The 24,397-nt window shown below is 37.7% G+C and overlaps 1 protein-coding gene across 1 annotated transcript in view; it reads right to left on the reverse strand.

Moving 5' to 3' along the window:
• CNTN5 (contactin 5) overlaps positions 1-24,397 on the reverse strand; it is a 900,389-nt gene that overhangs the window by 193,624 nt on the left and 682,368 nt on the right. The gene's annotated exons all lie outside the window — the stretch shown is intronic.

Genomic DNA, 24,397 nt, shown 5'->3' on the forward strand with positions numbered 1-24,397 from the left:
GGAGAACATGGTCCCGCAGTGCCCGAGGCCCACCTGCAGCAGGCCGGCAGCAGTGCCCATCCAGATATAATCACTATACATTTTGGGCTATTTTCTTTCAGTATTTAATCAAAGGTATTTCTAGGAGAAAAGCTGTAATACAGTCACTCTTAAGCAAACCCTGAATTTAAAAACTTTACACATTACTGTTGGCTATTTCTTTCACAAAGAACCAAAAATCCCTTTGTGGGCTCCAAAGTATTCATGATTCTATCTGTACTGCTGTATTTACTGTGTTTACAGAGAAGCTAAAGAACAATTTTTGTTTTCTTTTCACTTAAGGATTAAGTCTTGTGATGCTTCTGCTAGAATATCTTATGTATTAAAATAAAACTCTTCTAATCCACGTTGTCTGATTCAGATACTGGCCAACAATTTAATCAGCAAATAATGACTATTAGAGAAAGGCTATTAATGGAGTGATTTGGGGACAATCACAAAAGTATTTTACAGACCAAAAGCCCATAAAGCCTCTCGGAGTTTGTGATCAGGCTATATTCAGTTTTCTTATCTGTTCAGGCTAGACACTAACACTGTTTGCTTAGACTGGCAGGAATCTTGAGACCCAAATACCAAGGGGGCCTGGGATTGCAGACCATGTAGCCCCACGCAAGTCAATCAGCCTCTGATGTCCCTGTTTCATCAGTAAGATGATAGTAATGGCTCAGAGAATCGAAGGAAACACAGTGATGGCAGAGCACTTTGCAAATACAAGTTCTTAATTGACTGGTCTAAGGAAACCTATTAGGCAGTGATGACTCCCCAGACTCCTGTCAAGTCACATTTTCCATCTAAATACAAACCGTGTGTTCATACATGTTGCCTGTGTGGCACACAAATACCTCCCAGGATGAGTTACTCTTCGGAAACTTTAACCCATCAGCATTCACTGAGCCGAGTTTAGTAGTCAATGAGCAAATGGGACAGGGGTCTGAAAGTGCCTGCCAGTGCATGCCGAAAGACATGACTGTCTCCAATAAGGAGACGTGTGATTGCTGGTGGGTGACAAAAATAGCCTTGTGGCCTGAATGGTAACAAGGGCAACAGCTAATGTTTATTTGGTGTTAAGAGCCATATTATTTGCTAAGTGCTTTACAGGCATAATTTCATTTATTTGTCCCAAGAACTCTATGAAGTAGGTATCATTCTCCTCATATATAAAACAATAAGTTATCAGGAAATTGTTAGTTGCCCATCATCACTCAGCAGTTGGTTGAGTCAACAGATTGACTGAATGTTGTTAACAAAGTTGAATTTAAAATATCTTCAATGGAAGGGACTCCAATTCATTATGTGAAGTTGACAGCACAACTTTGACACCCAAATTTGACAAAGACAGCATAAAAGAGGAAGGTACGGGCCACTTTCACCTACTATAGAGGTAGGTAGGTAGACAGACAGATAGATAAATAGATAATGTTACTAACAAATTGAGTTCTGCAGAATAAAAAAAAATTTAAACATCATAACCAAATAGAGGGCTTTACTATGAAATAACCAGAATAAGGTATTTTAATAATTCCCCACTTCAATATGCTAAAGGATAAAAATATACAATCACCCAGTTTAGCATTTCCCAATTGTACTTTGTGGATGACATCTAGATTGTTAACAGGTATTCCAGGAAAAAAGTTTCTGGGATTAAGTTAATATGAGGAATTCATGCTAAATATCCCTCTTGAGAGCCATACAACAAATGCACATATCAGATGCTCTAAAAAGTTCTGATATAAGAAGGTTATTTAAGTGTTTAACACAATGTTTTAAACTTGTTAAAGCATAAAATTCACTTGTTTTCTAAGACCACATTTTGATATTCTGAGACGTGGTTTTATGAACATTGATTTTAGCAGATGTTAAAATAGTATTTAATAAAATTCTGTATTCATTCATGATTGAACCTGAATTGGCCATTTATACATATGTTTTTAAACTTTAATAGAAATTGTTTATAGAGAATCATTGAGGGAATGATGTACAAAAATGTGACCTTTCTTAGGAAGATAACATCAGAAAAATACAAGATAAGCACAAAAATGAGAATCAGCTTGATAATAAAAGCTTTTGGACTGTTTACAGGTTGAGATCATGCCCTGATGAGGGAAATAAGTTGGAATCATACCATTTGCTTTTTCCCTACTGATATTCCATGCTAGCACCTTTCTGGCTTCATTGGATCCTTTTCCCTTGAAAGTTCTGACTCAGCATGAACAAATATGATTTCCCCTAATTATTTTTGCCCCAGCAGAGACAACTTTAAATGTTTTTTGTTGTTGTTGTTGTTATTGTTGTTTTTAATTAAAATGAAGACTAAAAGGAAATACAAAAAAAGAGTGGGTTCCATATCCCCAACAATCTGAATGAGAATAATATAGTTTGAACTCTGGGGTTCATAGACATCACCCCATCTTTTGCTTGAAATCAGAGAGGTCCTATTCCAGGGCCTAGTCCCACTGCATGCTGTCATTCTGTCCAGGAGTGACTTCAAACTGCAGAGATGGAGTATTTAATGTCTGATAGCAGAGAAAATGAGACCTATTCTCTTTCCTTGCATAACTATGCTATATCCTATGATTTCCATCTTTCTGTTTTTAGTTCATGTTCTTTCATCATTAAAGTTGGTTGGAACGAAGACCCTGTCTCCTACTCAGGCATAGGCATTTAAAGTTTTCAGGCTTCACTGGGCTTTAATAATCAAAATAGTCTTCAAATACATTTAACACTCCGGTAATAAGAAGGAGGAGGGTGATGTTTCCTTACAAACGTTATCGAGGAAGTATGCCTCAATGTAAGACACATTTCAAATGTAACCAAGAAAAACAAAACTAGGGAAGGAGTTCGTCACACCTAATATTACAGGGTACATGTAAAACAACCTTCGGTTTACCATAAACAGCACATATACTTAATCATTTAAATAACCCTAAGTTGGCATTGTTTATTTTATTTTATTCACTTACATAACAAATGTTGACTTAGAGAATACTCTGTGCCAGGCACTTTGATAAACACTAGGGGTACAAAATTAATAGATATTCTTTGTCCTCAAGATGTATTACTTTAAGTAAGATAACAGGTACACAATTGGGGAAAAGTGCTTTCAGGGGTACACAGAGGTAAACAGTTATGCTATCCTTGAGACTGTGCTAAATGCAGCTCCCACTGCAAGGCACTATTAACAGGGGTCAAAAGAACGTGTCTGGGCTCCCATTAGGAATACCCTTTGGCTAGCCAGGAAGCTTATACCCTACTTCTTTCTCTGGATAAACTGTCATAGCTCCTAGCTGTGGACACTACTGTGCACCAGACTAGTGGGCTATCTGATTCTCCTCTCCTCCTTTTGAGTAACCATCAGTTTCTTCCCTTCCTGATGTAATACTCCTTTCGGGAAAAAATCTATTACTTGCTTTCTCTAAAAAGTCTTCTCTCTTCTCTTTTTCTCTCCCTAAACTAACCCAATTATACTTTTCCCCTGACACTTACTATTGCTACTTATTTCAAGGTTACCACTGAATTAGCTATTTTATGGTCAAGTCTCTGTTCTCATGCTACTTGATCTACCAGTGTCATTGACAGAAGGAATCCTTTTGATTCCTTTGTAATACTTTATTTTCTTGACTTCTGCTGTTTTTTTTTTTTTTTTTTAATCCTACTTAAGTGGCTGTGCCTTGTCAGTTTCTTTTTCTGATTCTTTATTTCCAAAACTCCCAAATTTTGAAGTGCTCTACTCCTACAAACTCTCACCACTTATTCCATGAAGAACTAATCAAGTCTCATGGCTTCAATTACAACCTGCACGTTGAAGACTCCAAATCTCTAACCCTACATCGTTCTTCTCCCATCGCATATGTTCCACTGCCTTTAGATAATCTCCTATGTATAGGGCTCTCACTTCAGTTCCCTGCGCTCCCAAACCAACTTTTTCTGCAATCTTCCCCATTTCGTAAGGAACACTTTCATTTTTTCTGGTTCTTCAAAGTTTGTACATCAACATCCTTGAGTTATCCTATATTCCTTTCTTTCTCTCACACTCCAGTTCCAATAAATAAATAAATAAATAAATCTTATCATTTATCTTCAAAACATGTTTACAGTCGTGTGGAGGGCGGCCGAGCCAAGGTCTCTTGTTCCTGTGGTGTTTGCACGGACTCGCCCAGGAGCCTTTAGTCCCAAGGCCACTTGTTGAGCCTGTGTGCTGGCAAGAGCCTGTGTGCACGCAGGAGCCTCCTGAGCCGCGGGCAAGAATGCATCGACAGTCTGGACCTTGGGCTCAGAGGCTGATGGACACATTTGGTGTTGGAGAAAAATGAAGCTTTTGAACTCCCCTCCCACCCCCTTCAGTTGGCTATATAATAAACTTGCTGAGCTAGCTCAGGGTCACTGTTTCTCCATCAGAGAGCAGTGTTCCACCTGGCCCCAGCTTTTCTGTCTATAATGTCTCTGTGTCTTAGTCTCCCGTTGCCCCTCCTCAGGTCTGGTTCAACTAGCCATGCACAATCAAACCACTTATTACCTCTCCTACCAGACACCCTGGTCCAAGCCACCATTTTTTGTTTGCCTAAATTTATACAGTAGTATCCTAACCTGTCTCCTGCTTCTACCATTGTATACACTATAGCCGCTAGTCACAGCAATTCTTTAGAAAACAAAACAAATATTGCTCCTCTCTTCAACCTCTACAGAGACTTCCAATCTGACTCACATTGACAACCAAAGTACTTCAATGACCTGTAAGATTTTACATATTCTGCCCTCTTAGTATCTCTGTAACCACATCCCCTTTTCCTGCTCCCCAATACTCAGACAAAATGAGTCACACTAATCTCTGCTGTTCCTCCAATGAACAGGTCTTTTCTAATCACATTATATGAATTAGAAACCCTTACCACCCCTGTTTCTGGCTCCCCTTATCACAGTCACCCTGCTTTATGTTCTCTTCATTATATTCAACACAATCTGACAGATTACGCACTTGTTACAATTTTTTCCGTATTCCTCCAATAAAACATCAATTATTTGACGCATAAACTTTGCTTTGTTCACTGCTGAGCTTCCAGCACTGAGAAAATTGTGTGTCTGATAGTAGGTACTCCATAAATATGCAGTGAATGAATAAATAATAACTGAAAAATGTTTATCATCAGAACCATTCTTTTTCTTTAGTACCAGACCTATATATCCAATTGCCTACGGATTTTTACAGGTGGCTATTCCAAAGGCACTCATAATTCAAATCCCTTTCTAGCCTGCTCATTTTCTTATCTTTCTTATTTCATTCTCTTTGCTATTTCTGTCTTAGTTAATGTCATCCCAATCCAGTCTGGACCTACATGCCTCTCCCTCAATTTCACTTTACATTACCCAGTTTATCAACCAAGTTCTGTTAATTCTACCTCTTCAATATCCCCAAAGTCAATCTTTTATTCTTCAAATTCACTGCCAGTGTCAATGTTTAGAGACCCATTATTTTTCACATAGATATTTATAATACCCTTTTAACTGGTATCTCTGGTTCTATTCCCAACTCTCTCAAATCTGCCCTTCACACCGTTGGAGAATGACTATTATACATTCAGCTACTGCTTTGCTCTTTTTACTCCCATGCCATCCTTTGCATCCTTTTGTTAAAGTACTTTCACAGTGTATTTGAATTGCTCCCTAACTGCATTTTCCCGCCAATCTGACAATGCACTGCAATTCACCAGTGGAACCAAACCTCCTGTGATAAAGTGACCTGCCTAGGTTCCCAGGAAATGACTCCATTCCAGGTTTGAGATTTCTACTCCAGAACACTTCATTTATCCATATACATTTTTTCATGACTAAGATTTTATTTAAGTAACATTAAACGGATAAATTGAGATAGTTATTAAGCAGAAAAAAGTCATCTTTTGATTTAATCATCTGGGTATTTCGATTTAAATATATGTTATGATATTATTTGCTTTCTTCCCCATGAGACTTCCAGTATTTAGAATACTACCTGGCACATAGTTGGTATGCCATAAATATAAATATATATATATATATATATATATATATACACACACACACACACACACACACACACACACACATTTTATTTATTTATTTATTTATTTATTTATTTATTTTGTTCAGATAGAGTGGATGGGAGAGAGAGGAAGAGAGAGAGAGAGAGAAACATTGACATGAAAAGGACACATCGAGTGGCTGCCACCCGCACGACCCAACCAGGGCCAGGAACAAACTGCAACTGAGATACGCGCCCTTAACGGGAACTGAACCCAGGTCTCTCTGGACCGCAGGCTGATGCTCTAACTGCTGAGCCAAACCAGCCAAGGCTATATATATTTTTTAATCCTCACCTGAGGGTATTTTTACATTTTATTGTCAGACAGAATGGGAGGAAGAGAGAGAGAGAGAGAAATATTGATGTGATAGAGCCACATCAACTGGTTGTCACCTGCAGAACACCAACCAGAGCTGGGGACGAACTGCAACCGAAGTACTTGCCCTTGGCTGGAATCAAATCTGGGACTCTCTGGTCCGCAGGCCTACACTCCAAGCACTGAGCAAACAGGTCAGGGTCATAAATATATTTTTAAAATGAATAAGTGAGTGAATAGTTTTTTATGTGTTTCCAGTTTGAATAAAATTCACATTTGAAACTCCCTGAATTTGTTTACACTAGGAATTTCATATCATAATCTTCCCATACACATATAGCAACTTAAATATTCAAATGGAAGTGTAAGTGTCATCTTATATAACTTCCCTGTAAACATATTTGTTGAGCTAGTGCATTATATATAAAAGAAAAATAGAACCTAGGGTCAATCTATAGTAAAATATAAAATTTCTCCACTCTAAATCTTCTGTGTCATATATTTTTATGTCATTGTACCTAAAATATATATTTTAGCTAAAATATTATATATTTACATATGTGTAAGTAATTGTATACATTTTAGTAAAAATATTACTTTGATCAAAATATTTGGATTCATTCATAACTTATTCACCTTTCCTTGCAGGTATAGACATGAAGTCACATCTCCATAGCCATTCTTAGTATGCAACCTACTAAGAATGAAAAGCCGAAATACATTATTTTTCTCTGTTTTCCAAATTGTTTGGTTTCTTGTGTGTTGTTTCTTCTTCTTTCCTTTTTTTAAGTTTAGGAAACCAGGTATATGTTTATTTTAATGCCCTTTATAAAACTGGAAAGTGCTGACGTAAATCTCACCTGGTTTTAGAAGTAGGAGGTGATCATCCTCTTATCTTGGTCTAGATGAAGCTTAAAAGAGCTTCAAGTATATCTGCGACTGTCCAGGTAGTAAAAACTATTAACTTATATGTTATGTTTAACATAATTGATCATTAGATTAATTAATGATACACATAAAAATAACTGAGGAAAGTTAAAGGAATACTGTACACCTAATTTAGTTATTTTCCATCCAGAATTGAAGATATAAACCTTGAGAAAAGCAAGGAAAAGCTCATTTTATTTTTTAAAATAAATTAGAAAAGCAAAGGAACAAGCATATATCAGATTTTTGGCAGGCCCTAAATCCAAATACAAATGAACATGTGATCTTTAAAAAGATGGGAAAATGCCACTTTCATAAGGAGTGATATATGAAGAAGTTTATTTCCATTTATATTGAATAGAAGAATTGAAATGGCATGTCTTGAATACCATATTCAAGGGCAAGGTTTCTCAAATTCTCAATGCTAATGTTATCAAGATGTTTGTGATTTTGTAGCTTTGCTATGACAATTCTGTATTTAATCTGATTTTTATTGAGCTACAGATGAAAACTATGTCTGTTTTCCTAATTTAACAAAACACTATCCTAAAGTCAAGTCAGTACTGAATGATCTATATATGGAGAGTATCATTTTTATATGCCTTAGAGTATTGAAGTTCCAGATAATGATGACAAATAATGTCACGTACCATTATTCAATAAATCACAAGCAAGGATGAGGCCCGACCAAAGTCTAAGAACAGCAAAGATATTTCTAACAAAGTGAATGATGGACTATTATGTAGAACCAGTTTATAAGTTATGATTGAAACCAAATGGAAACAAGAGATCATAAACTTAAATGAGAGATGAAAAGAATATTAACACCAGCGACTGCAAATGACAACAGCCATATTTATTAATCAGAAAGAGCCCAGTGAAATTATAACCAATGTTGGACAGTAGTAGAAAGGGCAATATTCATGGGCAATTTTACCCATTCTTTAAGATAATGAGCCATATTTGCCGATGCCAGGCAAGTAGTAGATGTTTCATACATATGTTTCTGTTTAAATAGAGATTAGCGATGAAAGGGAATTAGAAAAATGATCAAGCCTAGTCCTCAAACTTTTTGCTAAGGAGCATATTTTGCTAAGAAGAGATTTAAATGTATTTTTTTTTTATCTTTTATGTCCAAAATATCATGAGAACTTATATCCAACATGGAAACATAAATTCTCCTCATACAACTTGAACCATGTCATCTCTTTTTGTCTTCAGTATACCAGCAGAAAATGCAGTGGTTAATTTTTATAGCAAGTGTAATAAAGAGTCAAATAGCAATGAATTAAACCAATACATATTGGGAATTCTGTATGTGCCAGGCACTGTATACATACCAACTATGAAAAGGTGAGTAGGTTGAGGGGAAATATAAACGAATAATTACGATATTCTCATATCTGATATAGTGTAGAAGACAATTATGTATTGTTGAAAAGCAGCAGACTGAGTAACTCCCACTGTTTGTGTTGGTAGGTGGACTTCAGGCCATGAAAAAGCTTTTCTGGGCTGTGACCATTTAACCTGAGTCCTGAAGATGAAGGCAACGTTCGACAAACCATCAGGTGCTGCTGAGGACATCTCAGGCTGATGGCTATTCAGAATGCACGGTTTTGTTGCACAAATGGTTTCTGAGTGGCTTCAACATGTAGGCAGACCTTACCCACCATGCGCTGCTTTCTCGCACTTCACAGAAAGTATGTTCTTTACAATTGGAAGGTTTGTGGTAACACTGTCGAGCAAGTCTGGTGGCACCATTTTTCAACAGCATTGCTCCCATCATGTCTGCCACATTTTGGTAATTCTCACAATAGATCAAACTTTATTATTATTATCATTATTATATTTGTTATGGTGATCAGTGATCTTTGATATTACTATTGTAATTGTTTTGGGGCACCAAGAAGCATGCTCATATAAGACGATGAAGTTAATAAATGTTGTGTGTGTTCTGATTGCTCCACATACTGGCTGTTACCCCATCTTTGTCTCGCCTTGAGCCCCCCCTATTCCCTGTGACTTGGGGATATTGAGATATTGAAATGAGGCTAATTAATAACCCTACAGTGGTTTCTCAGTGTTCAAGTGAAAGGAAGAGTCACATGTCTCTCACTTTATTTTTCTTTTCCCAGGGGGATTGTCTGTATTTTATTTTACTTATTTTTTATTTATTTATTTTATTTAAATTTATTCTTGTTACAGATGTGTCTCTTTTTTTTGGAATGTGCCCCTAGCAGGAACCGAACCCGGTACTCTCTGGTTCACAGGCCGATGCTCCAAATACTGAGCCAAACTGGCCAGGGCAGATGTTTCTCCTTTTTCACCCATTGACACCCTCCTCCTGATCCCGCCTTGACCCCCAACCCCAGCATTGTTGTCTGTCCATGGTTACGCATACATGCATATAACTTCTTTGGTTTATTTCTTCCCTCCTCCCCGACCCCCTCTTCTAAGATTTGTCAGTCTGCACCCTGCTTCTATGTCTCTGGATCTATTTTGTTCATCAGCTTATTTTGTTCATTATATTCTATAAATAAGTGAGACCATGTGACTCGTCTCTCTCTGCATGTTTCTCACTTTAAATCAAAACCTAGAAATGACTGGGCTTGGTGAGGAAGGCATGTCAAAAGCTGAGCTAGGCCAAGAGCTACACCTTTTGTGCCAACAGTCACCCAAGTTGTGAACACAAAGGAAAAGCTCTTGAAGGAAATTAAAAGTGCTACTCCGGTGAACACACAAACCAAGCAGCCTTAATTCTGATATGGACAAAGTTCCAGTGGTCTGGATAAAATATCAAACCAACCACAACATTTCGTTAAGCCAAAACCTAATCCAGAGCAAAGCCACAACTCTCTCCAATTCTATGACGGCCAAGAAAGGTGAGGAAGGGATCTTCAGAAGAAAAGTTTGAAGCCAGCAGAGGCTGGTTCACGGGGTTTAAGAGAAGTTGTCCCTGTAACTTGAAAGTACAGGGTGATGCAGAACCTGCACCATGTTGTCCAAATCTAGCTGAGATAATTAATGACGGCGGCTACACCCAACAATAGATTTCCAGTGTAGACGAAGCAGCCTTATATTGGAAGAAAATGCCATCTAGGACTTTCATGGCTGGGGAGCAGAGTCAATGCCTGCGTCAAAGCTTTCTAAAGCAGGCTGACTCTCCTGTTAGGGGCTAAAGCAGCTGGTGACGTTAACCTGAAGCAGTATTCATTCATCGTCCTAAAGGGCCTTAAAAATCAAGCTGAATCTACTCTGTCTGTGCTCTATAAATAAAACAAAGTCTAAATGACAGCAGATCTGTTCATAACATGGTTTACTGGATAAACTGTTGTAAACTACCACTGCTCAGGAAAAAATCCCTTTTAAAATACTACTACTGAACTGGTGCAGCCACTGTGGAAAACAGTGTGGTGTTTCTTCAGAAAAGTAAAAATGGAGCTACCATTGGACCCAGTGATCCCACTTCTAGGAATATATCCTAAGAAGCCTGAAACACCGGAAAGAATATATGTACCCCCATGTTTGTAGCAGCACTATTTACAATAGCTAAGATCTGGAAACAGCCTAAGTGCCTGTCAGTAGATGAGTGGATAAAAAAGCTGTGGTACATATACACAGTGGAACACTATTAAGCTGTAAGAAAGAGGGATACCTTATACTTTGAGACAGCATGGGAAGTATTATGGAAAGTATTTTCAGCTGGAAAGTAGAATTCAGCTGGAAAGTATTATGTTAAAAGAAATAAGCCATGCCCAGCTGGTGTGGCTCAGTAGTTGAGCATCAACCCAGCACCAGGAAGTCGCAGATTCGATTCCTGGTCAGGGCACATGCCCAGGATGTGGGCCCAGTTCTCAGTGGGGGACATGCAGGAAGCAGCCAATTGATGGTCTTTCTCATCAATCTTTCTATCTCTCTCCTTCTCTCCCTTCCTCGCTCTCTAAAATCAATAAAGAAAAAGAAAGAAGTAAGCTAGTCAGAGAAAAACAAATATCACATGATTTCACTTATATGTGGAATCTAATAAACAAAAATAAACTGACAAACAAAATAGATCTAGAGACATGGATACATGGAACAGACTGATGGATTTCAAAGGACAGGAAGAGGGGGTGGGAAGAGATAAACCAATGAACTTAAATGCATATGTGTACAACCAATGGACACAGACAATGGTGTGGGGAAGGTGAAGGAGGTAGGCGGGACCAGGGAGGATGAGGTCAGTGGGGGGAAAAGAGGAGGAACATCTGTAATATTTCCAGCAATAAAAATAAATTTTTAAAATATTTACTCTAAAAAATAAATAAAATATCACTGTCCATTGACAATGCACCTGATAGAGCTCTGATGGAGGTGTACAATGTCATTAATGCTGTTTTTGTGCCGATTAACACAACATCCATTCTGTAGTCCATGGACCAAGGAGTGATTTCAGCTTTCAAGCCTTATTATTTAAGAAATAGAGCCTGCAAGGCTGTCCTGGCCCAGATGGGGATACCTCTGATGCAGCTCGGCAAAGGGAACTGAAAACCTTCTGGAAGGAATCACCAGGCTAGATGCCATTAAGAACATTTGTGATTCATGGGAAGAGGTTATAATAGCAAAATTAACAGGAGTTTGGAAGAAGCTGATTCCAGACCTTACGGATGGCTGTGAGGGGTTCAAGATTTCAATGGAGGAAGTAACTGGAAATGTGGTTGAAATAGCAAGAGAAGCAGACTTAGAAGTGGAGTCTGACGCTGTGACTGAATTGCTGTAATCTCTGATAAAACTTTAACAAATGAGGAGTTGCTTCTTATGAATGAGCAAAAAAAAAAAAAAAAAGTGTTTCTTGAGATGAACTCTATTCCTGGTGAAGACTGTAAAGGACAACAAAGAATTTAGAATATTTCATAAACTTGTTTGAGAAAGTGGTGGCAAGGTCTGAAAGGAGCAACTCTAATTCTGAAAGAAGTTCTATTGTAGGTAAAATACTATCAAATAGCATTGCAAGCTACAAAAAAAATCATTCATGAAAGGAAGAGTCCCTCGATGAGGCAAACTTCATTGTTGTCTTATTCTAAGAAATTGCCACAGACCCCAACCTTCAGCAACCACCACCCTGATCTGTCAGTAGCCATCAACATCTAGGGAAGACCCTCACCAGCAGAAAGATTATGAAGGACCAGATGAAGGTTAGAATTATTTAGCTATAAAGTGTTTCAAGGCTTGTACATTGCTTTCTAGACATAGCAGCTATGAGCCCTTTTTCTCTAACAATTGTGGAAAGACATTTTCTTTTTTTTTTTTTTTTTTTTATTCACATGTTTAGGGAGTTTTAAAATATCTATTATTTGGCCCTGGCCGGTTTGGCTCAGCCGTTAGAGCGTCGGCCTGCGGTCCGGAGAGACCCGGGTTCGGTTCCCGCTAAAGGCACGTACCTCGGTTGCAGTTTGTCCCCGGCCCTGGTTGGTCGTGCGGGTGGCAGCCACTCGATGTGTCCCTTCACGTCAATGTTTCTCTCTCTCCCTTCCTCTCTCTCCCTCCCTCTCTATCTGTACAAAAAATGGAAAAATATCCTCGGGTGAGGATAAAAAAAAAAAAAATCTATTATTTGTATCTTTAGCAGCTTTCTATGCAGTTTTTTTAATTTGTGTCCTGGCAATCCTTTGTTATTTTCTGACATTTTACCCTTTGGACCAACTTTTGCTTTTGGTGGTACTCCCATCTATGAATCCATCTTTGGTATCATTAAAAAATAATCAAAATCAAATGACATTATACATTGAATTTGAGGGAAAAATCATCTTTGAAATTAGATACAAAATTATATTGTTCAATTTCAAACTCCAGTTACCAGCCAATAGCTGATTACATGCCCTTGGTTACCTTCTAATGAAACTAATATCAGTAACAGAGTCAAATCATCTGTCCTCCCAGATTTCATGGTAAAGGGCATCGAGCTCGTTGCTGCTGAGAGCACCGAGTAGGTTAATAAACATATACTAAGGGCATGAATGAGGGAGAGACATATGATTACATTGATACCTTTACATGGTTGTTGGTGAATTGCATCAGGGTCAGATTATCCATCCTTGGTCCAATAAATCCTTATAAATACATCCCTCATTGAAAAGTATGATTATAGTTTCTTTGAGCTGTCTTGCTAGTGATAAAGAGGGAGTCTGGAGTTTGCAACTTTCGCGGTACCATTTCATTGGCATTATGTGAGCAGAATCTCTATGAAAAACTATATTTTCACAGGGAAAAAAATTAAATATGCTAGGCTGAATCTGACAACAAACCAAAGTGAATCCCATTAGCCAGCTGGACATCCTAAATGGAACAGTTAATCCTCTGATATTGGCAATTCTTTCCCTATCTGTTGGTGACAGTTCATTTGTGCATGGAATATCTGAAAGCGGACAGCCTGTGTGAAGGGTGACAGGGGTTGAACTGGCCATTAACTGCATATGTAAGTTGCTGTTCATTACTAAATTCATTGCCAATGACTGCACATAAACCTCAGTGCAGATATTTTTTTAAATCTATGTGGCCATCTTTGAGAAAATTACTGAAGGATTTCCAAATATCTTTCATTTATGTTGTCTATTTTGTAATATAATTAAAATTCATAATAAAATATACTGTTCTATTATTTTATAAAGGGGATTACATGATTTACAGTAGATAATTAAAGTCTGTAATAACCCTATAGAGAAATTAATACTCAAAATAAAGTATGAGTTGCTTCTGTATTTGCAAAGCATAAATCAAAAGCACTAGTTTTGCTTCATATTGAAAGGAAAAATCAGGGTATTCATAAATATTAGGTTTACCAAGATAGAAATACTGCTTTTGAAAAATAGTCCTCTCACTTCAGTATTAGAAACTTTCTGTGCGTTAGCAATAGTGCAGTTGGTTTCAGTTGTAAAAGTGCATATAAAACATTTGGGGATTTTATTGCTTAGTTACTCAAAATTTAAGTATAATGTTGCATGGTATTCTCAAAAGATACATATGATTCACCAAAATTGCAAAAATGTCTTCACTATCAAGTTTATTTTAAGAATATGCAGAAAGAACCAACCCATGAAATCGCTATGTAAAAATAAACCATGAATGTCAAAAAACATCTTTTAAAAAATATTCTAATTTTCAGGGAAAACATTACATAGGCGAGAGCAGCAGATTCTATTTTCTCAACTATTAGTGCAATTACTACTCCTCCTGCCCCTACAGTTAACACCACCCCCATCACTACCAGCATCTACCACATGGTGTGCTTTCCATATGTACCAGGCAAGTTCAAGATAAGATGTGTTACATCCACCGTCAATTTTTACTTAATTTTCACAATTATTCTAGTAGGTGCGGGTTTTGGTCTATTTAAGCTGCTGTAACAAAAAGATACCATAGCTTGTATGGCTTATTAATAGCAGAAATATATTGCTCACCATTTTGAAGGCTAGAATTCCAAGATCGAGGTGCCAGCATGGTTGGGTCCTAGTGTATGCCATCTGCCGGTTGCAGACTGCCGACTAGTATCCTCAATGGCAGAAGGGGTGAGCTAGCCCACTATAAGGGTATCAGTCCCATTCATGAGGGCTCTGCCTTCCATGGCCTAATCACCTCCCAAAGGCTCCACCTAATTGCATCATCCTGGACACTGGGTTTTCAAAATATAAATTTTGGGGAGACAAATAGTAAGACCACAGAAGTGGGTGCTATTTTAAAACAGGAAACAGGTTCAGGAGGTGGGTAAGTGTAAATAATTCACGACTGCAGTTAGGAGAAAGCTGAGTAAGCATTGATCTTGACCCTCATAGCACTCCCAGTCTAATGTGTGAAGCTGTCCAGTGATGGCCACCAGGGCTCACCAAGAAACAGTGACTGAAGTCAATTTGTGATGTGAGATTTGTGGTTTTCCTTTCTTCGAAACCCTCAGATGTTCAATGCTCTTCCTGTGTCAATGCCTGCTCTCAGAAATGAATCTGCTGTGACTCACTGTCATCTCTCTAAACTCACTGCTTTGGTGTCCAGTCTGGTGCCCCTGCTTGGAACCCTCCCCATCCCCTTCTCTCTGCCTAACTATCTTTGCAGGCTGGATTAAAGCTCCTTCTAAAGTACCAGAAATATATGTACATTCTTTCATTGTGACACTTGTTACTGTCATGTTGAAACAATCTGTCTGTGTCCTCTTCCCCATCCTTACCCATCTGGATTATAAGGCAGGAATGTGAATTTTAGATTTTTAGATTCCCATGAATGTGTACATTAGCATAGTGTATTTGTTTCTTGAGACATTCTCTTCTTTGGCTTTCTTGTGAAATACGCCTTTTATTCTCCCCTCAGATCTCTCTGGTCACTCTTTCTCCGTTTCCATTGTTAGGCTTTTGGCTTTGTTCCCTTCCAGCTCCATTCCCTCTGCAGGCAAGCTCTTCCACCTGCTTTGCTTCAGCTGCTGTCTACATGCCAGAGGCCAGCCCCATCTTTCCATCGTGATTGCCCACTGATAACTCACAGATATCTGGCCATTTGGATAACTCGCAGATATCTCAGCTAAGACACGTCCAAAACTTAACTACTGACCTTCCTCCTCACCCCATCCCAGAGCCATTCTTCTTCCCTGGACACATAGTAAGGGGCACACCTCTCTGCCCCACTGCTCAACCCCTCACCCCCCATGCTGTGTCAAGCCATGCTGCCTTTCTCTGTCACATAACTCATATCCTTTCTTCTTTCTCCATCACTATCACTCTAGTTCATACAACCATCTTTAGCTTCCTGGGCTATTACCATAGCCTTTTAATGAGTGATTCTGTGTGTATTCTTGTTTCTTTTCAACTCATTTCATATAAAAGCTTTGGTAAAATTTAAACTGTAACTAAAATCAGATGAGTCTCATATTTAGTTTTTTCGCTATTGCCCTTAGGATCGAATAAGTGTTACCTAAGATATTAAATATGAATTTCAGTGTGACCCTTTATATCCTCCTGGTTCTTAGATTTCACTGATACTAACATCACATACAAAATGATTAATAGCATACAATTGGAATTCTGAAGGCCTTGTTTTTATATATTTTCCTAAAAGTTTTATGGGACACGAAAGATAAGTTATCTCCAAATTAGTCAACAATAAGTTATAAGATTCATATTTAAATGGTCCAATTTTCCTCCATCAAAATTGCACTCCCTGTGGATGGTGCCATCTCTTTCTCTCCCCACCACTCACACAATAAACTTTCCTCAGGCTCTCTGGATTATTTCTTCTGACCCCCTTCACACACTTGCACTTCAAAATGTTGTCTAGCAGCACAACTCTTCAGCAATGAAAAAGCTTACAAAAAGTAAGGCCGGACAGGTGACTCCCTGTGTGCCCAACACAGTTCTGGAAGCACCTTCGCCCTTTGTCACTAGATACTTGACCCTTGCTCACCAGCCTCTTTCCAATCTCACTGCTTTTACACACAGTGTTCCCTTTGCCTGGAAAGTGCTTCCCCTCACTCTCTCCACTGCTCGCAAATTAAACTGTATTCAGTTCTGTTCTATTAGGTGGGTGAGGGTAGAGACTGTTGTGTTTGCAGCTGTATTTCCAATAAATAACAGTGTCTAACATATGGTTGTTATTCAAAAATGTATTAAATAAATATGTAAATAAATGAGAGAATGAATTAAGGAATGACATGGATGAAACATACAATATAATCTTTTGACTGAATATGGCTCAGAGATGTTGGCATTCTCAGCTTTGTATTTAATTGTTTTCCTTGAGGAAAAGCAAATGTCAATGAAAAAAATATGGGTTTGATTTGGATGTGTGTTATGTGTTGTGTGTGTATAGTATTTCAACTTCTTCTTCTATTTAGGAGAAAGTTTACTCATTTATTCCACTTATGTATGTCCTTTATCCTCGGCCCTGGTCTAAACCAATGAGACAACATCTGTGAAAATTAGGATATATTTTAAATTCATGATTTCCATTATAGTTTTGTAAAATTGTACAAATCCAGTAAGTGCGCTCTCTCTCTCTCTCTCTCTCTCTCTCTCTCTCTCACACACACACACACACACACACATGATTTATTTATAGAGGTAGAATATAGGATTCTCTTTGTTACATTCTGATTGTAGGTATCATGAGATTATGAAAAATGGGTATGTGAACTGTGGTACTTTAATAATATGATAATCCTTTAGTAAATTTATGGTCTTTCACTGTTTCTTTGGGGGGAAGTTTTTTCACTGGTAAATTTAAATACCTGTAGAGGGGACAAAAAAATCTTCTGTAGCTTCCCCCAAAATCAGAAAATATTCATGCTCACAGAGCTATATATTATGTCATTCCTTGGCAGGCCTGATGAAAATGGGCCCTAAGAATGCTTCTAAGCATCCGCAGTTGCACCTGTGATTGCAATCTTTTTTCTCGGTCTTCAAAGAATGTTGATTTGATGAGTGCTTGTGCATACGTGTAAAAACGGAAACACAGAAAACTGTCATAGAATGGCAAATAACTCTCATGGATTGGGACTTTTACTGGTCCACTGGTCAGGATTAAGACAAATATACATAGAAAATAAATCTTTCAAGTTTTCGTCAAATTTCTAGCTGTGAATAGAAAAGAGCCACCCACCATGGGTATAGCCACTTATAATGGCACAAATCTCTATCAGCACATTTTATAGCTCCATCCATCCCTCCCTCCTCCCCTCCCACCCTCCATCCACTTTGTTATTTGCTCATTTGCAGATATTTTCTGATAACATAGTCTATTCCAGGTGCATGTTATTAGAATATAATAACGAAGAAGGAGGACATATGTCCTGGCCTCGGATTCCCTGGCGCTTATAGTTTACTGAGGAAAACATAAGTTCTAATCAAATTGTTACATAAATATTAAGTAATTCAAATTGTAGCAAGTTATGGTGCATAATTATAGAACCTACTAGCATGCACAATGGGAAAGGAGGGAATTCAACCTGGTGTGATGAAAATTTGGAGAATTTTTCCCTGTGCAAGTAATAGTTTATATGAGACTTGGTAGCCAAATAGGATTTAGCTAGGTAAGAGAGGTTGGGGTAGGAATGGGAACAGAGAGAAAGTATTCCAGAAAGAGAGGACAACACATAAAAATCTCTCTGGGGGTGAAAGAAGCATGATGTCATGTCATTATAGTTTTCTTGCCATTTCAAGGTTCTACAGGCTACCCACATGCCTTGGCTCCATGCCCCCTTCCTTGATTTTCAACCAACCAAGTTGTATCTCTGTGTCTTTGTCTGTAGTCACGTTGTCCTCTAACTCCCTTGCTCTCTCTCCCTTCCACTTTAAAGGATACTTGTGGTTATGTTGGGCCCACAGGAATAGCCCAAGGAAATCTTCCCTAATTCAAGATTGTCTAACTAGCAATCTCATTCCCACCTGCAACCCTTTGCCATATGAGGTAAGAGAGCCACAGGTCCCAGGGATTAGGACCTGGTTATCTTAGGGGGTCCCTTTTCCTGCCTAGTATAATCATAAAATTTCTCAGGAAAGGGAATCAGCTGGAGCTACTGATTGATTAGATGTGGTAAAAAAATAAGTAAATAAAGATGGAAGTATAAAGGATGACTTATACATTTCTGCTTTAAGTTTAGGGAAATATAGTGATTTTTGTTTACTAAAATAGCAGAATGGAAGAAGAGACCATTTAGGAATAGAGCTGAGATTATGAGTCTAGGCTTTGGCTTGTTGATGTGAGTCAGGCAGCTGAGTAGAGATGTTGAACAGGAAATGGGTCTATGGGTCTGGAGCTCAGAGCAGATGTTTAGATTGCAGATACAAGTTTTGATGGATAGATGATAATTGACACAATAGAGATCACCTGCCCATAGTGTGTAAGAGAAGAAAGCCTAAGGCAGTGAGCAGCCATTATTTCTACCCTAATAAAATCTATCTAGAATCATTATGATTCATCTAGCTTTCTAGTTCCATGATTTCAGGATTTCAGGTAAAACATCTTAGAAAAATTGTTACTCATTTTGACCTTCATAACTTCCAGGGAGTGAAACTTGACCCACAACAAAATTAAATCTGTCCTGCTGTACAATGATATGACTAACCTTTCACGTAAGGTGGGCAACTTGATCTTCCAAGCAAGACAACATAGCAAACTCATGAGAACCAGGAAAATACCAAGCAGAAAGTTATAACTGCTTTCAAGGACGGAATGTTATCACTAATTCAAAAAACATGAAAGGGAAGTCTTCATAAATGAGAGGCTGGAGCATAACAGTCTCCACTTTGTTCTCTGCCATGTCCTGTCTTCAGCTCTCAGCAGCAGCGACACTTACCTAGCTGTTCAGAGCAGAGGTTTCCCAGGCCAGCAACATTAGCAATATTCTAGGAACCTGGTAAAAGTGCAAATTCTTGGGCCCCACTCCGGACCTACAAAATCAAAAACTCGAAAAGTGGGGCCCAGATATCAGTATTTTAACAAGCCCTCCAAGTGATTCCCATGCACACTAATATCGGGGAACCACTGGTTTACAGTATATAACCTACTTTTATTAGCATGTGAAGAACCTTGGGTTATAAACTGTTTTTAAGTGAGCAGCTTATTATTACATAGTGTCAGTCATTTCTTAACCCTCACACAGCTCTTGCCTGGGTCTTGCAAACATGAGTTTATTTACACAATCCTACCTTGTTTCCGATCACTTTTTCCACTTTATTTCTTTTAGGACTCTTGAAGAGCGAGAATCACAGGCCCTTTTTAGAGAGTATTGTAAGTTCTATTGTTGCATTCAGACTAAATTACAATGTAATGTAGATACCAATGCACCAAAATTAGCTGCTTTGTCTTCCAGGGCTCAGAGCCAGGAATCTTTCTGAACTGAATCTTGTCAGATATCTCTTTAAACATTTCCCCGGTGACCTCCCCTGGCCTCTCCTCCTTATTTCTTTTATGCTTTTACATTTCACATTATTTACTTTTCTCTGTTCTCTGATTTCTCTGCCAAGTTCTATAATAACTTTCTTGACACATATTTTCAAGCCTTTGCCCTTGTAGTTAATGTAAGCTGTCTCTTATCTATAGAAAAAATTAGCATTTTTAATATAACAGGAACAAGGAATATTAATTCTACATTTACCAATTTTTAAATGTCTAATACTCAACAGTAGGGGCTGTAGAGTCAAACTATCTGGGCAACTAAATGGTGGTTGCAGCACTTGTATCACTCGCCGATTCCACCCGTTCAGCATCTTTTTCTAACTGAGTTGCCCTACATCAAGTACATGTTTTCAGGTGGTGTCTGTCTTCTGTGCTGTTGCTGCTAAGTTTGCTATTAAAATACATTAAAAAAGACTATATTTAAAAAAGACTACCTAGGCTCAAATCCTACCTCTGCGACTTGTTTCATGTGTGACGTTGAGCTGTTTTGGCAGTTCTGAGCCTCAGTTTCTGTATCTTTAATATGGGGACAATGCCAGCACGGATCTCAGAGGGTTCTCGAGAATATCAAACACGGTGTTGTACATAAGGTGCTGAGCACAGTGCCTGATGCATGGAAAACACTCAGTAAATGTTGGCTATTATTATAAAGAGGGTGGATTTTTAGAGTATGTCTTAGTCCATTTGGGCTGCTAAAACAACAGAGGGGTGACTTATAAACAACAGGAATGTATTTCTCACAGTTCTTCAGGCTGGAAGGCCAAGATCAGGGTGCCAGCGTGATCAGGTGAGGTTGCAGAATTCGTCACAGGCAGGAAGATGGCTACCGAGCACTCTGGGCCTCTTTTATAAGGGGGCTGATTTCCTTCACGAGAGCTTGGCCCTCCCAAAGGCCCCACCCCCTAATACTGTAACCTTGAGCACTGATTTTCAACATAAGAGTTTTAGACCACAGCAGTTTATAAGCCTATTTTGATGTGTCCTAAAGACAGTCTCTTTTATTACTAAATAGCTTGCCACTGCTGATTAAGCCAGTGATGTCATGTGGCATCATAGCAAATTTTACAATTACCATAACCCTAGTGGGTGTTAATCAATATTAATTCAATTTTATCTCAAAACATTTTTTTCTAATCTAATTAGTTTACAATCCACTGAGCTTTTTTAATTGCATTTCAACCATTCATTGTTATTAACTTTGAGTATGAATATTCTTTAAGATGGACGCCTCTCTCTGTTGCTCAAAAGTATCTTTCTGTTCCTCAAAGCATTATGACTCACATACTTTGTTTGAATTACACATTCTAGATTAAAGTACTGAAACTACCTCTATTTGCCTTAGAAATCTGGCTCATTATAAAATTTTAAAAAGTTAAGAAGAATTTCTAAGTTATCACTATTAAAATGACCTAGTGGCACTTGAATCAGCTGAATGGCATCAAAGAGTGTTTGACACTAAAGTGCTTTACAATCCTGTCCATTTGTGAGCAGTATGACATGCGGCGATATTCTTATTTATTCCACCGAGGAGGTTAATGTGTATTGTCTATGAATCTGATTCCTCTCTCCACGTGAAATACTGAGAGTAGATATACACAGCTGTAAAGGGAAGTGTTGGTTTTCATTTAATAGTAACAGAAAAACCTAGTGGCAAAGACATGTCCTGTTTAAAGGGTAGAAACTGTGACACATGGATTTGTTTATACTGTTTCATAAACTTGAAAGCTGGGAGTGAGTCCTGTCAAACTTCTGAAATATAAGACAATGATGAGTACATTCTCAGGAAAAGACAGCCCAGGGCAAGAGCTGGAGATTTTACTTTTAGTCTTCAACTATGCTAGAAGCTAAATTAAGGGATTGGTCTCGTAAAATAATTCACAGATGCCACAGTGAACCCTCTGGCTATCCTAGAGTGTATTAACTGCTGGTGGATCAAGTAGAGTAACAAATAAGAACACATTTAGCTTTAAAAAACTGGCCGAGTAGAGGAAAATATATACTTTTTAGAAAGTGTTTACTGATGGTATCTATATAAAAACCCACTGATACCATGCAACAGGTACGCCACCCGGGAGTCCCTCCCATTGACCATCAGCCACTCAGTGCAGCAGCACCCTGTTTCTACATGACAATCTTTGGACACAGATCACTGAGCTCTGGGGAGGTGGGCAGGTGAGTCAACAAGGGAAGAGAAGGCAAAAACCACACGTTGTGACTACATCTCTGTGTAGCTCATTTCTCATCTAACTGGTGATGAGAAGAGCTTATTTCCCCTCTCTCTATATAATCAATAAAAAACATATTTTAAAAATATGCACATTTTAAAATAAAGGACTGGTTAAATAAGTGATAATGTAGGCATAAAATGAGATATAAAGTCATTAAAATTTGGCTATGATTACATAAATTAATAATGGAAAATTACCCTTAATGTAATGTTAAGTGAAAAACATACAAAACTGAATACATAATGTAATCCAGTTATAAATGTATCAGTATTCCTATCTTTGAAGTACTTTCATTTTGTTAAAAAAAATCAAAGTGTTAAATAACACTAATAATCAGAGCTCTTCTTTATTTTATTTGCTTAACACAAGGTAGGTGAATGATCACTACTGTCATGACAATCTTTGGGTATAAACACATTAAATGTGCTTGACCCAGAGATAAAATTTGGAAATAAATTAACTATCTTTGATCTCTACTCATCTGTCTTTAAGTGTCTTCTCTAGCTTCATGGTTTTCTTTTCTTTTTCATTCTTGAGTCAATCCTCAAAGTAAGAAATCTATTTCCACACATTTTTCTATAATTGTTTATTATATAGACACTGGCTCAGAATCAGGGTGAAGCTGTTCTATTATATTTTATTCATTCCAAAATTACTTTTTAAAGTAAATGCAGAAGTGAAAAATACTCTCAAAAAGTGATTTTTTACTAAGTATTTGTGAGTAATCAATCTTGGACAGCTTAGTAAGAGCCATTTTGCTGTCTAGTTACTGGTAAAGAGAAGTTGTCCTTTTCCAAGTAGTAATTTACATGTAAACAGCAATCACCAAATAGCAACAGGAGCATAACAATAATCTGGCAGCTGTTTGCATATCATTTGCTTCTTAGGGATCCCCAAGGAGAAATGTAAATGAATAACTGTGGACAAATCGACCTATTTTCTTTAGCTGTGGTAATGTGTTTCTAACTTAACCTGTTTCCAGCTGCGAATAGAGCAACACTGTGTTTATACAACTGGACGGTCCCAAAATAAACCAAGAGTTTAGACTAATGTCTTCAGAGAGTGTTCCTATGCCTTGTACTTTTCACAAGAGATCACTTTGTAGGCATGTGTGTTGCTTGGTAAGGGAAATTCAGAGAATGTCTAGAATCATATTTTTTGATCCATTCTTTTTAAAAGGAGATGAAAAGCTCACATTCTGATATTTATGCATAAAATTTCTCTGGTTTATAAAATATAAATGTAAAAGACCACCACTGGATCTCAACTTTTTTCTAGGTAACAATGTAATTAGAAAAATATAAAAGCATATGTGAATTGTACATTGTAGTTAATGAGAGCTACTTCCATATCCATTTTATGATTTTTAAAACAACAAGTTCTTAATAATTATACATAAGATACATTTAAAAACAAGATGGATACTCATAAAGAGAGAAAACACATTCTACTCATTAAAATGGCTTATTGTATTCCAAAGCCTTTGATTATGGTCAATTCTGTCAACCTTTGTACGATCAGGTAATTTTGTAAACCATAAAATATGACACTAATATTATATCAGTTTCCAAAATGAAAAAGATGTATTAGTTAAAATTCAAAGCAATTACGAATCCTCATTAACTCAGCACAGCTGAAGACAATAGATAAGTCTAAAATGCTGCCTGGTTTCAAATCAATTCCCTGTTATTGAATAGTTTGTACTCGGTAATTTATTATTGACTCAAAAAGTCATTTGCATTTTATATCAATGGCATTTCCTCGTGACCATAACTAAATAATAATAGATAGGCATGGTTAAAAGATACTATAGCCTAATGTCTTTACACCAGTTTTTATCGTCTTTTCCATCTTTGTTTTATATTGATCATAAGAAATTCATAATCAGTGGTGGTCAGCAACTTTCATTCTGCTACAGTGAGT

This window comes from Molossus molossus, unplaced genomic scaffold (genome assembly GCF_014108415.1).
Source record: "Molossus molossus isolate mMolMol1 unplaced genomic scaffold, mMolMol1.p scaffold_m16_p_13, whole genome shotgun sequence".
NCBI lineage: Eukaryota > Metazoa > Chordata > Mammalia > Chiroptera > Molossidae > Molossus > Molossus molossus.